Consider the following 16,689-nt stretch of genomic DNA (forward strand, 5'->3'; position numbering starts at 1 on the left):
TCTTCTTGTTTTGGGGATAGAAACACGTGTAATTAAGGCATCTGTTAGGATATAGATATGTACAGTATGTACTTGTTTTTTAGTAAAAAATCAAAAATTTAAAAAATATAAATAAAAAGTTTATGCTATACACTTAGGAATATTGGTATTGTTTTCTTTCTCTATGCCCTTGATAATCTAGAAATCTCACGTAGCGTTGCATTAGAATAGTTTTTAGAAACTTAGGTTAATATGTAGATAATAATCTTTGCATCTTTCTATAAATATATTGCATGAGTATCTATGATTGTTTGGCAGTAAGTTTCTGAAATCTAGGCTAGAGTACTTATTCTACAAATCCTGTGAGAATATAGCCTAAAGCCTTATATGAGTGAAACGGTTGAGAAATGACACAAGGGAGAAGTAAAATCCTGATAGAGAAATCACACGTCCACTTGCTTGATCACTATATCATATCCTAAGCGAGAATTTAGGCCCTCTTTGGATCGATATAGCTAGAAATTCAAACCTACAAATTATTTTTCGCTAGTCGCCCCTCTGAGCCTTTCTTTAGCCTTTCATAAACCGCAAATCCTTTAACCTTTTACAAAAACAAAACAAAATAAAAATCAACCTACCCATTATAGAATGAGTCTGAGAATAGGATGAGTGAAGAAAAGAGAAGAGAAAAACCTGTGTAAACAAAAATTAGTTAGTTGCTTCAGAAAAGAAAAAGAAAAGAAGTTTCCATCCAAAGAAAAGAAAAGAAAAATAAAAATAGAAACAAAATAAAACTCCAAAAAAATAGAATAAAGGAGTCAAAAAGCCAAAATAAAAAGGCAAAGGATGGAAACAAACCTTTGTTCTTTTGCTTCTACACTTTGTTTCCATCCTTAGCCTTTTTAAGACGGGAAGAATAATAGGGATGAATAATTGAAATTTGGTGCAATGACGTTTATTTCTAAGACGGGAAGAGAAAAAGAAAGAGAAAGAGATAGTGAGAGGGAAGTGACGACCAGGAGAGGGAAGAAAGAAAGAGAGGGTGTGAACTGAGGAAGAGGGAGAATAAGAGATAGAGAAAGAAAGAAAAGAGCACTAAAGAAAGAAGAGGAGCTTAAAGAACTAAGAGGGGAATTCGAAGTTTTTTCTATAGAATCAAAGCTTGGGAGTTCGGTGTCAATTCTAGGAGTTGGGAATTCACAATCAAGTGAGTAATCATCTTTCACCACTCCATATTATATAGACTAATTGCATGGAAGTTATATTGTATTGACAAATGAGAATTTAACTAGTTTTTCTCTGTTGAGAATATTTGTATTTTTCTGTTTCGTAGAAATTTTGATATGGCGGCTTAGTTCGCACAATAGATTTGAATATTTGTGAGTTGTAATAGGTTGGTCTTGGGATCATAACATAGGTTTATTTTTCTGAGTTCATATTAATTCATGATTGGGTCGACTTCACTACACTATAATAGCCTATTTGTAACAGCAAAAAACCGTTGCTAATAATTTTCGCAACGCTTTTTAAGCGTTGCAAATATGGCGTGGGTAAAGTGTTGGAAATATTTGCAACTGTTAAAAAGCGTTGCAACCAAAAATTTCCAACGGTTATTAACCGTTGCAGAGTGACAATTACTAACGGTTAAAAAGCGTTGCAAACCAAATTTTCCAACGGTTATTAACCGTTGCAGAGTGGTAATTACTAACGGTTAAAAAGCGTTGCGTAATTTGATTTGTAACGATTATTGATGGATGCTTTAATATTTATTTTTTGCTTTGCAACGGTTTATAACCATTACTAATGTGTTGATATGGTAAAAAAAATTATTTTAATTTTTTTCCTACCCTAAACCTGCACCTCCTGTTTTCATATAGAACCAAATTAAATTACCAATGCTTTTTCATACCATTTGACAAGTAAAATAAGCACAAACAAACGCCTAAAAAAAATATTATATTCATTGTACCATATATATAATTTCAAAAGTGTTTTGAGTGTTACAAATTCAGATTTATTAAAGGTTACAAATTTCTATACGATTTTCCAAGCAATCCCGAATGGGCGGCAGCAAAGTAGTTCCAGTTTCCCTGCAAAGTTAAAATATGATCATAAATCAGTAAAAAAATTTCAACTGTTTAATAATAACTAAGACTATATTGAGATTAAAGAAGAAAAAGAAACAATACTTGCCATAAACTATACCCACTAGAGAAAGAGCATAATAAGAATCTTTCCCATCAATTGCCTTTCTAGCAGCATGGAATGTCACTTTTGCCTTGAGCCAATCATCATTCTTAAGCTCCAAAGCACCAAGCATTGACAGAGCATTTGGACACTTCTCATTCACCTTAATTGCCTTGCCAATCTATCGCCAATTAAAAGAAGAAGAACATGAACACATGGGATAATTCAGAGCTTTTCTTTTTCATCTTTTTAAATCGTAAAAGACAAAATCATTTGTAAACACTAGAAATACCAATGACAGAATCACATCAATATAGTAACATTTATTTATATTTCGTATATATAAATAAGACAAATTAGGATGGGATATCCTACAAACACATACTTGAAATCTATGAGGAGGAAGTCTACAAACACATGCAAATAATAATGAGAAAGCAGATGATCCATAACAAATACAAACTTTCAAGGAAAGGAAAAGATATATTTTTTACCTCAATAAGATACGGCAAGTCAAATTTGCAGATGTTATATCCGATTATGATATCGGGATCAACTTCATGGACAAAGTCCTGCATTGGTCTTAGATTAAGTAAAGGCATGTGAAAATAAAATGGCAAACTCAAAAGATAAGATGATTGCTTCTTGGAACTTGAACTTAGTTATCACTGTAACTTTGTGATCCTCATTACTAGATTGCTCAAAATTAAATGATATGATTACACAGCTACGAAATAAGTAACATCAATCAAAGAGACCAATGGTTTGTGACCATGCTGAGACTAAAGAACTCTAGCCGAGAAAAAGAATTTCTTAAGCTCACGGGCATCCGACTTCGAAACCAATTACCAATCAGTAGAGCAGCCCCGGGATTTTTTTATATCATAATGCAAGGCTTTGAATGCCGCAAATGATTATTTCAGTGACAGAATCCACAATTTGTCCCTTTAGTATAAAAGAAAATTTCAAAATATAGAAAAGATTAATTAAGTGGTAGAAGAATACCCTCCAAGCAAGTAAAACTTCTCTTTTGTTCTCAAATGACATAACATCAGCACCTACAATTGGAGAGTATAACTTCAGAGTCATAATGTTGCGAACATAAGGCTGGCTCTCTCCTTGTAAAGTGATAAGATTGGTCACCTACACATAAAATAGAATTAAGTAAATTGTAAAATTTAATTGAAAATTACCAAGAAAATTTATTAAGAGGGTACATATGTTAACTTCTTATTCCAACGGCTGCAGAAAAACAAAATGAAACTTCAACCTGAATAACATGATCATAGGTTGGCTCCGCAAAGTGCCCTTTGCGGCCATCGCACTTCTATGTCAAAACTCAATATCCGAAAAGGAGCCATTTTGGAGAATTCTCCTTTTGGAGCATGACTGATCAGTTCAGAATACCTGAGAAAAAGGCTAAGGAAAAGGGTCTATTAAAAAAGGTTATGCAATGAATTCTCTAAAGGGAATATGACCAGCCTCTGGTGCATAAGGATACATGCAATCAAACTCCAGTTGACAATATGACATTGTCCTAACAGCCTTCTTGTACTTCCCAACAGGTACTTCAATCAAATTTCCACCAACAATATCGCAATCAATCATGAAGCGAAGAGCAAAAAGAACATTGCTTTCGTATGTTACAAAGCTCTTTATACCAAGACCGTCAATTTGTATGCCTCGTTCAAGGATGCCTATGAGGAGCAATGATGTAAAAGACCAAAATAACATATTATTAATTGGTGGAGCAAGAAGGAGAGAAGGGATCATCTCCAATCTAGTTGTAAGGTCTTGTCCCCTTATTAGTAGCCGAAGTGTAGGTCGGGTAATTTTAGGTAAAACTTTCAAAAAGAGATTTCTTTCGTATGCTTCAAATCGTCTTTTTCTGCTTCGTATCCTTTATTTCTTTCTTCAAGGAGGGATTTGACTATTCTCTTCTCTTCTTCTTTCAGCTTTGCTTCTCTTTCGCTTATTTTCTTCTTCTTTTATGCAATTTGTCTTTTAGGTGCTTCTCACGAGTTGGATTCGAACCAATCAAGCTACTTTTCCTTTAGTAGAAGCTACTTTCCCTTTAGTAGATCGTGAGTGGGTCCTGTTGTCCTCCTCATATTATACTATTATAGTCTTCCTTTAAACCAACAACATTTCATCGGAATAGCAATATGAAGGGTAAAATCATGCCATTCTTCCTATCTGCAATGAAAGTTGAACTAGCCATTCGAGCATGAAGGGAGGGCTAAACGCGTGTTGACTCTGATGGAGTGAATTGAGGAGCACGGGAGTTTTCTGGTTCCATTCGCGAGCTTGTCTAGATTTTCTTACCGAAGCATCGCTAGCCGATTGACTACCGCTCCCCTCAAGAGCTGACTTCTACCTGATCGATGTCCGATAGTGCTCATAGTAAGAATTGCCCGTATAACCAACCTGGGGTGTTTAGCCATGAGGTGTACCAAACTGCTGTTTTAACTTCTTTTCATACCGATTCCGAAGTCGGATAAGACTTAGCCTCTAGTGCGGTGTTTACTGAACAGGCATAAACTCTAGTTTTGCCTACTACCGATTCCGAAGTCGGAGAAGCATATCTTATTCTTAGATTCTCTTGGCTCACTTATGGTTGTTTACCGAGATCAATAGCATGCCATAGCCAATAGCCTATCCACTTCGTTACCCTTCTTTCTTAACAACAGGTTACGGGTTGCCAGTTCAGAAATAAGGGATCGGAACCCGTCAATAGGCGAGAACGGAACTCACGTTCCGAAACCAAATAGGCGATCTATATAGTGAAAAACAGAGTTTAAGCAGAGGATAGGCCTTACTAATAGTCTCGTTTCATGCCAGCTAGTCTCTTCCCCGGGATAGGCATATCTAGTGATTTGATTTGCTCAGTTAGAAAGTAGGCTTATTCTTCTAGTCCCTCGTTACTATTTTTATCTCAACTCGGATACGAGATATCAATCCTGGGTTTACCTAGCGGGGTAGTCTAGAAAGGGTCCAAAACAGGCTTTATGCCTACTAAAATAGTAAATCCTGAAGAAATATAGTCAACTTATCATTCGCATCTCTTGTGCAGGCTGACTTCTGGTTGTTTACCGAGAAAAGAAAGAAGAACCAGTACAGTAGAGTTTACGGCTTATGCGTTGTTTGCCTCAGTTTGCTTATGAGACTTAACTTGTTCCGAAGTAAGCAGTAAGCGAAACTTCATAAAGTATATAACTGAACTCATGTTCTGAAACTCGGTTACGCAATAGTGAAAAAAAAAGAGTTTAAGCAGAGGATAGGTCTTGGCCCGAGAACTGGACTCAATTCGGGTTTAGCTACAATGCCTACTAGCTAAGCTAACTAAAAGAGCAGTTACCGAAAGTCGGATTTGACTTTGGTTGGCTACCGCGGATCCCGTAACTATTTCATATAGGATACGCAATTTCTATAGTACTAAACAGATATTTAAGCAGAGGATAGTTCACCCGTTAAGTCTCCGAAACTCTAGTTTCATGCGCTTTTGTCTTCTAATACAAGAAAATCGGAATAAGACTTTCTTCTGAAAATCGCGAACTGCATCGACTGAAGAAACCTACCGAAAGCATAGCTGACAGGTCTTTGGCCAATCGGAACTAGAGTTAGAGATCTTTGGAACTACTAGCAGTGGGTCTTCCTTGTTTTCACTAGCTCTGATGAAGAGTTCAGAAGGCCATAAGCGAAGTTGAGTCTCGAACTGAACTCATGTCCAGAAACTCAATAGGCGAGGCGAGAACTCATTCTATATAGTCATAAACTCTAGTTTAAGCAAGCCTTGGGGTGTTGACCCATCAGCAGGACTCAAGTTGCATTTCCCCTACTTAGAATGAAAATACTGATTCCGAAGTCAGATCAGAATAAGGCGCTTGCTTAAATCTGGATTAGCTAAGTCTTCGTTTACACCCAAACTTCTTACTATTCGGATACGGGATATCAATCAATATGGATGGGCTTAATTGGACTTTTAAACAAGCCCTAGACTCTTTCTTTTCTAGAAAGAGTCCATGCTGTTTAATGCGCTTTTTCTTAGAATACAATAAAACCGCTAACTCAAAAAAGAAGTTACCGAAAGTTGGATTTTACTTTGGTTGGCTATGGGTTATTGATAAAACGATAAAATGAAAGTATAAACGTAAAAAGAATAAAGTTTACCTACGAAATGAACGATGAAACTCAAAACGTAAGTAAACTAAAACTTAATACGTGCCTATTTTTATTAAAGATTTCTACTCTCAATCCTATGAGATATAGTGGATTAGATTGATTCGTTCCACTCCTAGTCCTTCCGCATGCTGTGTTCTCTACGTATAAATAATCGGTCTTAAAGTCTAATGAGAGATTTACGAAATGACAACTAGACTATGATGCAACTACCCACAAGATGCAACTAGTCGACTATTAGAACAACTATGGGAATGCTACGTCGATTCTATGATAAGGAGTTGAGGGGGATTGATTCCACCTTAACTCGACTTAATCCTACTAACGACAAATCGTCGTAATCCAAATTGAACTACTTCGCAGAACAATCTGGTTACTCCTAATCCCTAATTACACATGGCATTTCTACCAATTCATAACTAGCATGTGAACGATTACACCCATTCTCATGGCGAACTAATCATTTCTAGAGTGGAAAGGAAATTACGACGACTCTACGATAATCGGGATCAAGCTTTCATCAAGGCTTCTCAACCCCCTCAAATGGAGGTTTAGCTGAGAATCATCACGCTATCATTCCCAATAGAATTCAAACAAGACATGATATAAAGATTTGAACTTTACTTGTTTAAACTCAATTCAAAACTACTCATGCAATAATTGAATTAAACTAATACTGACAAATAATTGAAACTAAACAATCAATGGAAATGAAACTAGATTATGGAGAACACTATTTTATTAATCTAATGAATAATAAAAACAATGATTCAAATACTAAATTAATAATCTAACTAATCTAGGTCTATCTATCTACGTAATAAGGGAATTTAGATCTAAACAATTGTAAATGACAAGAATCGAAATTGACAAATAGCTATTTTATTTATCAAACTAATTAAGAACAATGATTCTAAGAGTTTAATCTAAAACAAGAATTGAATTGAAGCTAAACTAAATTAAAAACAATTAAATCTAGATCTAGAATTATCTATAGTTTTAGGTCTAACTAGCTACCATTAACAAAGAGTCAAGCTCTTGTTTTTATACTTTCAGATCCAAAAATCGTGCATGGGCTTGGAGCCATGTTTTGGGTCAGAGAATCAGGCCCAAAACCCAATTCTTTCAGTCCAAAAAGGCCTCTTCAGCTGTAGTTGGCTTCAACAGACTTTTCGTCCACTTCTGCTCCTCTGATTGGGTCAAGGCTTGGACCATTGGAAAGCTCTTTCCGAGCCGGTCGTTTTAACATAAGGTAGGCCCCATTCCAAGGTCTGAGTCCAAAGATACGGCCTTCGGAAGTTCTCACGACTTGTGTGTCAAGTTTACGTCAGCGTCGACTTTTCAGCTTTTACCCGGCTTTAAAAAGGGTTTGTCTTCTTGAATCTTGGCCTTTAATCACGGAACTCCTTAGTAACCGACCTTTGCTCCTTTATCTCGCTAAAGTGGCACATTTCTGCACGTAATGGACTTTGAAGCCTGAATTGCATAAAAACACGTAATTAGTGTTAACTCTTAATTATTACTCACATAATTGCTCTAAAAGTATGACTGTTACAGGGTTAAAACTACAGTTTTGGGCTCTTATCAAACCACCCCCAAATAGCATTTAGCTTATCCTCAAGCAAAGATGAGAAATTAGAATAAGTGACCAAAAATGGAGTTCTATCTACTCTCGTTTCGCTGAGTGCGATTGCATTGACCATATGCAACAAGGCCTTAAACCACTAGGAATTATTCCCTAGTGGACGAGTTATAGCCTCGTGAGAGTTTTCCAGTGAAGGTACTCACAAACTTCATCTATACTACAACAACTAAGAAATAAAACTATTGTTTCCTTATTCATGCTCTAAATTAACTATACCTCTCACTAGCAATGCATATAGAGTAATCAAGTCGAAACCTAAGCTAATATGTGCATAATAATCAATCATCTACATAAACATATATACAATGAGTAATACTATGAAATGCCTAGCAGGTTCGTTTCTGAAACTCGGGATAGCGTCCTTAAGTAGGTTCTCACAATAATAATCAAGATACAACACTCTGATTTTTCCACTCAAGTTCAAATTACTCCATTCATGCGGTGGGCACACTTTACCTTACAATCTCAATGACAACAAGGAAGCCGGAGTCGATCAAACACATCTGCCACTTACTATCACACTAACCTATTCCTAATTGAGCTAGAGGTCTTTATTAGGTGTTGCGGGGATTAGGAGATGGTTTAAGAAGGAAGGAAATGGATATTAAAAAAGGACGACTCTGAGATAATAGAGTCTTCATATTATGTAAATAGAGAAAACCTTGTTATTTACTTTTGCTTCTACACTTTGTTTCCATCCTTAGCCATATTTTTTTCTTTTTCTTTGGCTTTTGACTCCTTTTATTCTATTTTTTTGGAGTTTTTATTTTATTTCTATTTTTATTTTTCTTTTCTTTGGATGGAAACTTCTTTTCTTTATTTCCTAAAGCAATTAACTAACTTTTGTTTACACAGGTTTTTCTCTTCTTCTTTTTTCCTCATTCTATTATCAGACTTATCTAAATTGGGTAGGTTGATTTTTTTTTTATTTTTTTTTTATTTTGTTTTGTTTTTGTAACAGGGTAAAGGATTTGTGGCTTATGAAAGGCTAAAGAAAGGCTCAGAGGGGCGACTAGAGGAAAATAATTCATAGGTTTGAATTTTTGGCTATATCGATCCAAAGAGGGCCTAAATTCTCGCTTAGGATATGGTTTAGTGATCAAGCAAGTGGACGTGTGATATCTCTATCTGGATTTTACTTCTCCCTTGTGTCATTTCTCAAATGTTTTGCTCATATAAGGCTTTAGGCTATATTCTCACAGGATTTGTAGAATAAGTACTCTAGCCTAGAGTTCAGAAACTTACTGCTAACAATCATAGATACTCATGTAATATATTTATAGATAGATGCAAAGATTATTACCTACATATTAACCTAAGTTTCTAAAAGTTATTATAATGCAAAAGCTACGTGAGACTTCTAGATTATTAAGAGCATAGAGAAGGAAAACAATACCAATATTCCTAAGTGTATAGCATGAACTTATTTATTTATATTTTTGAATTTTTGAAATTTTAACTAGAAAACAAATGCATATTATACATATTTATATCCTAGCAGATGCCTTAATTACACGTGTTTCTATGGCCCCCCCCCCTAAACAAGAAGCATGCTTTGTCCTCAAGGCATTTAAATAAAGAGGGTAGGAAAAATACCATTGAAGCGTGGAAATTCGTGGAACATCTGCAAAACAAGGTTAGAACGTACTAATATAGGAAATAAAAAAAACTGACGCAACTCTATAAGAGTTCCACCCATTATGGGGTTAACAAGAATCAAATTTGCTTGGGACATAAGCAGACACTAAGTAAAATTAAAACTTACCTTATCTCCCGCTTTATTCATCATCCTCCTCATCATCTTCTTCTATAAAGAAGTGAGGTTCCTTCGCGTCCTGCCATGCCATGATAATTTGCCAGGCTTCCCGCCATTTATCATCTATTATTTCTAACCTATTAAAGCCCCACTTGAGTCCGGCGGGTGTAGGGTGCAACCTGATGAGGTTGTATCCTCCACCCTTGCCAAGTCATTTACGGAAAAGATCGAATAATACTATTAGTGGGTCGCATAAATGTCGGCCGTAATCCAATCCGTGAAAACGTGTACAAAAACAAGAAAGAAACATAACATAATACGGAAATTAGAACGGGCATAAGAAGATACTTATGCCTCATGCTATGGGCTCGTGCTAAACTAGACATCAAGGTTCGGGAAGGTCATGGCACATATCGTCCCCGTGGCTAAAGCAAGGAAGATGCTGCAAGTGGCATCATTCACAGAAGAAAAACACCATTCCCCTAAAATATTTAGCATGATCCAAAACATAACAATTCCTATGTTCATGGACAGGCTACCAAAGGTGATGTTATATTCCCCTTGGTCCTCGATACGGAAAATGCCTGCCCCATAGGACTCATGCAAAAACTCATAAGTGTAGACATACATATTATCTACTCAATAGCACCATGGGTCTTGTATTTCAGCGGGCATAGCAAGTCTAAGAACAAATGCTAGCAAGAACCTGGTAATTTCCATTGGTTCATCATCAATGTTGATGGAGAACACTTGTTCTCCATCTGGTCTCTCAAAGAAAATGCAGTTATCGTAAAAATAAGATGCTAGGGTTGGAGAATAAAGTGCATTGGGTCTTACCATAAGCGGTTCCCAGCCAACGTATGTGATCGCCTCACGAAACCAAACACCATAAGTAGTGCTTTGGAACAAATCTTCGAAAGACTGTTCCGGTATCAATGTAGGAGATGTCATCTCAAAATTACACTCTGGAATAGCTGCGAATAACCCGGTAACAACCCGCAGAAAACTGGAATTTTTCTGGTCCACGGAAGTCGTAGCGAAGTTAAGCTCCACTTGAAGCGAAGTCGCTCGATGATTTTGGAATTCCTGTGTTTTTGGTCGCGAGTCACGCCACCTTGAAGTGCGAGTCGCTCTGTACAAAATTCTGACAAATGTGTAGGGCGCGAGTGCGCTCCTCTGGGGCGCAGGCGCGCTCCGAGGTGCTGAAGATCGAAAAATGAGACGAAACGTGGGAAATGTGGGAGTGAAAGGTGAGTGATGGAAGTTAGGTGTAGTGTGGGTTGTGAGTGTAGAATGAATGAAGTTTATATAGGTTTTAAGTTGCTAAAACGGATCGGGAAGTTGCCAAAAAGTTTTTACGTCAGTTTCCGGAAATATTAAAATTTCCAAACCCGAAAACGGAAACAACTCATTTTCTTGATTCTAAAACAAACCTAGTATCTTTTAGGTTGAATTTAGGATAGAATCTACCTATTTTATCGAGATTTCATCCTACCATGATACTTATTCATAGATATGCCTAAACGACCATATTTTCACCCTGACTCCGCAATAACTTCTAAAACAAGGGTCATATAAAAATCATGCTGGAATAGATAACACCACCCCCAAACAATTTGGGCAGGTGTGATCAATATTAAACAATCACGCACAATAAAAATAACGACATTATATTAAAATTGGCATTAAATGCCCTTTTACTACAAAATCCAAATTACGGAATTAAACCTTACATTAAAATAACTAACAATAATAAAACTACAAATAAAAAACATCAAACTATACTATCCCTAACCACTTCGGTACTGGTAGCGGAGGGCACACGCCGAGATGGCTCCCCGAGCTCCCCGATGGGCCAGCACCATTCGTCTTTCGGCGACGACGCTCGTGCCTTGATGGTGTGTCCTCAGAAGGAGAATCCCCATGAGGTGGGAATCGTGCAAGCATGTCGGCCCGAAACCGGCGCTGAGCTTCTAGCTCAGTCCTCATCTGTTCCCACCGCTCGTCCTCCCGTCGGGATCGGATCTCGAAGTTATGATGGATAGTAGCCTGTCGAGTCCGGAGGTCTTCGCAGATAGTGTTGAGTGAACGCATGCCACGATGAATTACGGCCATGCGTTCTGCATCTGACCAACACCTCTCCAAGGCATCAGCATCAAAACAAGTCAAGTCCTCCTCATCTTCCGAGACATTCTCATTTCCACCATCCTCCTCATCCTCTTCCCTATCCTCAGGCAACCTCCAAACTCGTTGGACACAATCTTTATAGATACGAGGATTTCGGTGCAGGGTGAGGTAAATCCTATCAGACGCCGGAGTTGCTCTCAACTTTAGCATGATCTTGGTTATCAACACAGGGAGAGGTGCAACAGACTTCCCTACTCCCCTAATCATGTTAAGCATAAACTCCAAGATACAGAACTCGTACTTCTGCTCTTGGAGTATCCATAAAATGTGGAGGCAGTTCAGACCGATGTCGCTGACCTTCTCCTTTCCTAGGACGTTCCGACCAATCCATCGAGCTGCGGCCGGTTTGGTTCTTCTTAGATGCTGGCGAACACAATCTTGAAGCTTCGCATTGTAGTTCCCTTCGATAACTGTCACATTCATCAACGGCTCTACCCCATTAAATTGGGACTCCTGTAACGTGGCATCCAGATGGATTCTAGGCAGAATGCCTAGAATCTCAGCTAACAACCCAGCAGTTATTTCCTTCCTCCTCTTCCCCACCATAACAAAAATTCTACTCCCCTCCAACTCCCTCGTATTGTAAAACCGTCGGACTAAGTCTTCGTGGTAAAAGGCTTCGGTCGAGTACCACAAACTATTCCAGTCTCTACTAATCATTTCGTCACCGTAAAACGGCGCGAAGTGGTAGCCAGTAAATGCTTGCTCCGGCAAAATTCGACGTTGTTGAGCCATTGGAGTGTTAGGAATGTAGTGGGGGTTTAAAGGGGATGTGGGGTTGGAATTTAAGTCAACCAAACGAAACAAACAGTGGTGGTGGCGCGGTGGTGGCGCGACAGCTTGAATTTTTGTAATTTTCGGTGGTTTTTGGTGATGTAAGTTGGTGGATTTGGTGGTGGTTTGGTTTTAGAGAAGATTTGAAGTGGATTTTTGATGGTTGGCGTGGGTTGGTTTAGGTTTCTTTTTATTTAATTTTTTTTTTTTAGGTTTTGAAGCTTTGGCGGTCGTTAATGGCGGTTTGGAAGTGAAGAACTCGACTGTTGGTGCATAGGTAAGGGGCGCAGTTGCGCTGCCGGTGCGCGCGGGTTGGGCCCAAGCCCAATTCGAAATTTTCGATTTTTTGCGCAACTTCAAACTAAAATTGCCGCTTCGTTACCGGTCCGATTTTTGCGAATGAGATATGGAAATGATCAGGAGAGAATTTCCAATCCAATGATCCATAAAACACTCTATTCTGACTGTGGATGACATATGAGATAGTGGAAAATGCCTCGTAGTGCGTGCATGACGTACGTTATACGAACGAATGAACTCTAAATTCATAGATTATGTCAACCCGAATCGAAATACAATTAAACGGCCTAAGCAACTCTAATGGGACATAAAACATTCTAGAATGGAAACATGAACACCCCACCCCCAAACAAATTTTTTACAACAAAGTTTAGAAAATTTGTTTTTTTAAGTGGGTCTTTTAAAGTCAGATTCCCGAGACTTCCTAGATTACTATGTTTATTATATATATATATATTTTTATAATTATATATATATATATATATATATATATATATATATATATATATATATTTTTTTAACTTTTAGAAGGAAAAACAATAAGCAAGAAAGACATAATTCACCCCATAGAGAAACATGACTCAAAAATCCGAGAAAACATGCAAGAGTGGAAAACATGAATTATGTTAAACGTAGACTTAGGATCCGGTACTTACAGCCACACACTCCATAGGGAGGGCCCGGTTACCTTAATGGTGCACTCACCAATATCTGGAAATGAAAGGAATGCACCAAACACAAAAAATTGAGTCATTTATAGTCAGATACTCGAGACTTTATCTAAACATATGTATGAACATGCAGTTTATAATATATCAACAACCGAAATAGTTGTGGATCATTCCATAAATAAATATCACAGAAAATATATCCAAACACAATCAAGCACCAAGATTTCCTATGACGCAACCTAGTGAAATGACAGCGAAGTCGGATAGACCTATAACGTAACCTAGCATTCACCTTCTTTTTCATTTTTGAATGAGAGGGTGTCCTAGTGAATAAGTGTGGAAAAGTGAATGGTTGTGGAGAATATGGTGGATATGGATAAGTTGTAGAGGGAAAGCATGTAGACAATGAGGATGTGGGTTTAGCACAAAATTCATTCATGGTGTAGGTAGGGACTGTCTCAAGTCTGAAAATGAAGGTGTCAAATGGTCTGTCCTTCTGAAGTATTTGTTTACTTGTTGGATTTAAAAAATTATGAAGCACAGGAGAAACAAAAGTATCGAGTGCAAACTCGAGATTCCTTTGAAAGGGTGGAAGGAGGGGAGTCGAGGTGGATGTTGTGCAAAGTAGTTCTTGATAGGGTGAATCATCACCTGCTCTAAGAAACTCATCGAATTTCTCATCTAGATTGGTCATATCCACATTACTATGGTAGTCCTCTATATCTTTGAGAAAGTCATCTATCTCGTCCTCTTCCATAATATGTGTATCGACTAGTGTAGGGATGAAAATGTTGGAGTCTGAACTTCCAAAGGAAAGAAATTTGGGCATATAATTATCCGGAAACGTGTTGTTGAAATAATCTCGAGCGAAGCTCTCGATCATGCTAACCTCTCCATCCATAGACGAATCGGGTAAATGTGACTTTGTTTTAAAAACATTTACTTTAACAACAAGATGGCCAAACGACATGGACATCGAACCATCGCGGCAATTAATGAGCTCATTGGCAGTTGCCAGGAAAGGACGCCCTAAGATGATTGGGACAGAGTCGTTAGCGACTTCTGTATTGAGGATGACAAAATCAGCCGGATAGTAGAAATCCTGAATTTTTACCAGCACATTTTCGACCACACCCTTAGGATACTTAATAGACCGATTAGCTAATTGCAATGTCATTTTAGTGGGTTGCATCTCGTCTAGACCTATTTGTCTATACAAATAAAACGGGAGTAAGTTAACACTAGCCCCCAGGTCTAATAATGCGGTCGTCGTATAAGAATTTCCTAAGGTGCATTGTACAGTAGGACGACCAGGGTCCTTGTACTTAACAATTCTATTATGTTCAGATAGAGTTGGGAATTGTTCTGTTAAAAAGGCGTCTTTTGGTATATTGGTCTTACGCCTAGTAGTACACAACTCCTTAAGAAAATTAGCATGGTGTGGTAGCTTTTTAATAGCTTCGAGGAAGGGAAGGTTTATAGTTAGATTCTTGAAAACGTTCCTAATCTCCTCATAATTAGTATCCCTAGTTAACATGGCTAATTTTTGTGGAAACGCGGTGGCTTCGTCTATTTAGCTTAGCACCGGTATCACCCGGATATTTAACCTTGGCTTTCTGTTTCTTAGGTTGTGTTGTAACGGGTACCTCTACAAAGGTGGTAGGCTCTTCATTTTATTTCGGTATCTAGTAAAATAGCGGTGTAGGGGCTCTTGGTGGGGGTAACTATAGGCATAGTTACTTTGTTAACAACCACTCTGCCGAACGAAGAGTGGTGATGGCCTTTAGCTCACCTACATTTTCATATTAATTACTAGTATTATCGGTTACCTCAAAGGTCGTGTTTGTTGTTTTAGGATTAGGTATTATGTGACACTGAAACACACCTTTGGGTTGGGCTTTATCTTGGGCCAACCGTTGGCTTAAATTATTAACGGATTGTAGAAGCTTGCTTGGTTAGATTGAGCCATGGTTTGGAAAAGTTTTGGCTCACTTGTATGAAAGTGTCAAGACGATCCGGTTGTGTGGGTGTAGTAGTCACGGGTGGTGTGACTGGAACTATCTCGCGTGAATTATTTATGGGCGGATTTTGATAGTTATTATTTATCGGGACGATACCTCTATTAACATTATAATTATTATAACTACCTTGACCTTATACTTGACCTTGTCGAGGTTGCACTTGGTTGTTGTAATTATTAAAATTACCCTGACCCTGTCCTTGTCGTGGTGGAGCTTGGATAAAACTGTGCGTTGGCCTAACATATTGATTATTGTACCCTGGAGGTGTGACGTGTTGGTTATTTCTCCAACCGAAGTTGGGATTTTGTCTCCAAGGGGCATTAGGTTCACTATTAATGGAACAAGCCTGTTCATAGGCTATAGGACGATGGAAGTCGGGATGCTTTCGGGGCTCAAATGAAACTACATGGATTTGAATTTACATTCATGACGGGATAGGCTTTTGTTGAACGAAATGGCCTCTACCTTTTTAGTGAGTGATTCGATTAGAGTTTTAAGCTCGGGATCGTGTTTAATTTCAAACATACCGGCCGCCTTTAATCAGATTAGAAGAACTAGCGGAGCGGTGGATATCGTCACTACCCCCCCAGTTGTTATTTCGCTTAGTTTGATCATCTAAAAATTTATAAGCCTCCGAGGCTCCTTTACTTAAGAAACTACCCCCATTCATTATGTCAAGGACTTTTTTTATGGTGGTGTAGAAGTCCTTTGAAAAAGGCACGAACTAACGTGTCTTTCGCTAAGTTATGATGTGGACACTCTATAAGGAGATCGGTGAAACGATTCCAAGCCTCTGAAAATGATTCATGAGGATTTTGTCGAAAGAAATGAATCTTGGAAAGCATCTCATCCGTCTTTAGGGGTGGGTAAAAATGTTCCATAAACAGCTGAACAAGTTTAGCCCACGAGTCCACGTAATTAGGCGTTTGGGCGGTTAACCAAAGACGCCTTTATCGGCTAAGGTGAAAGGGAATACCCTCGGTTTAATTT

At 38.0% G+C, this 16,689-nt stretch overlaps 1 pseudogene across 1 annotated transcript in view; it reads right to left on the reverse strand.

Annotated features, from left to right (window-relative positions):
* Window positions 1-1,916: 1,916 nt before the first annotated feature.
* The window catches only part of LOC147504230 (DNA polymerase delta catalytic subunit-like), a 32,190-nt pseudogene continuing 17,417 nt past the window's right edge, over window positions 1,917-16,689 (reverse strand). Inside the window, exons 6-11 of the transcript XR_015220362.1 lie at window positions 3,668-3,863; window positions 3,437-3,573; window positions 3,172-3,309; window positions 2,661-2,738; window positions 2,173-2,347; window positions 1,917-2,069 (exon numbers count right to left, since the gene is read on the reverse strand). The product of XR_015220362.1 is annotated as a DNA polymerase delta catalytic subunit-like (transcript). The remainder of the gene's footprint in view (window positions 2,070-2,172; window positions 2,348-2,660; window positions 2,739-3,171; window positions 3,310-3,436; window positions 3,574-3,667; window positions 3,864-16,689) is intronic.

This window comes from Coptis chinensis, chromosome 4 (assembly GCF_015680905.1).
Source record: "Coptis chinensis isolate HL-2020 chromosome 4, ASM1568090v1, whole genome shotgun sequence".
Classification (NCBI taxonomy): Eukaryota; Viridiplantae; Streptophyta; class Magnoliopsida; order Ranunculales; family Ranunculaceae; genus Coptis; species Coptis chinensis.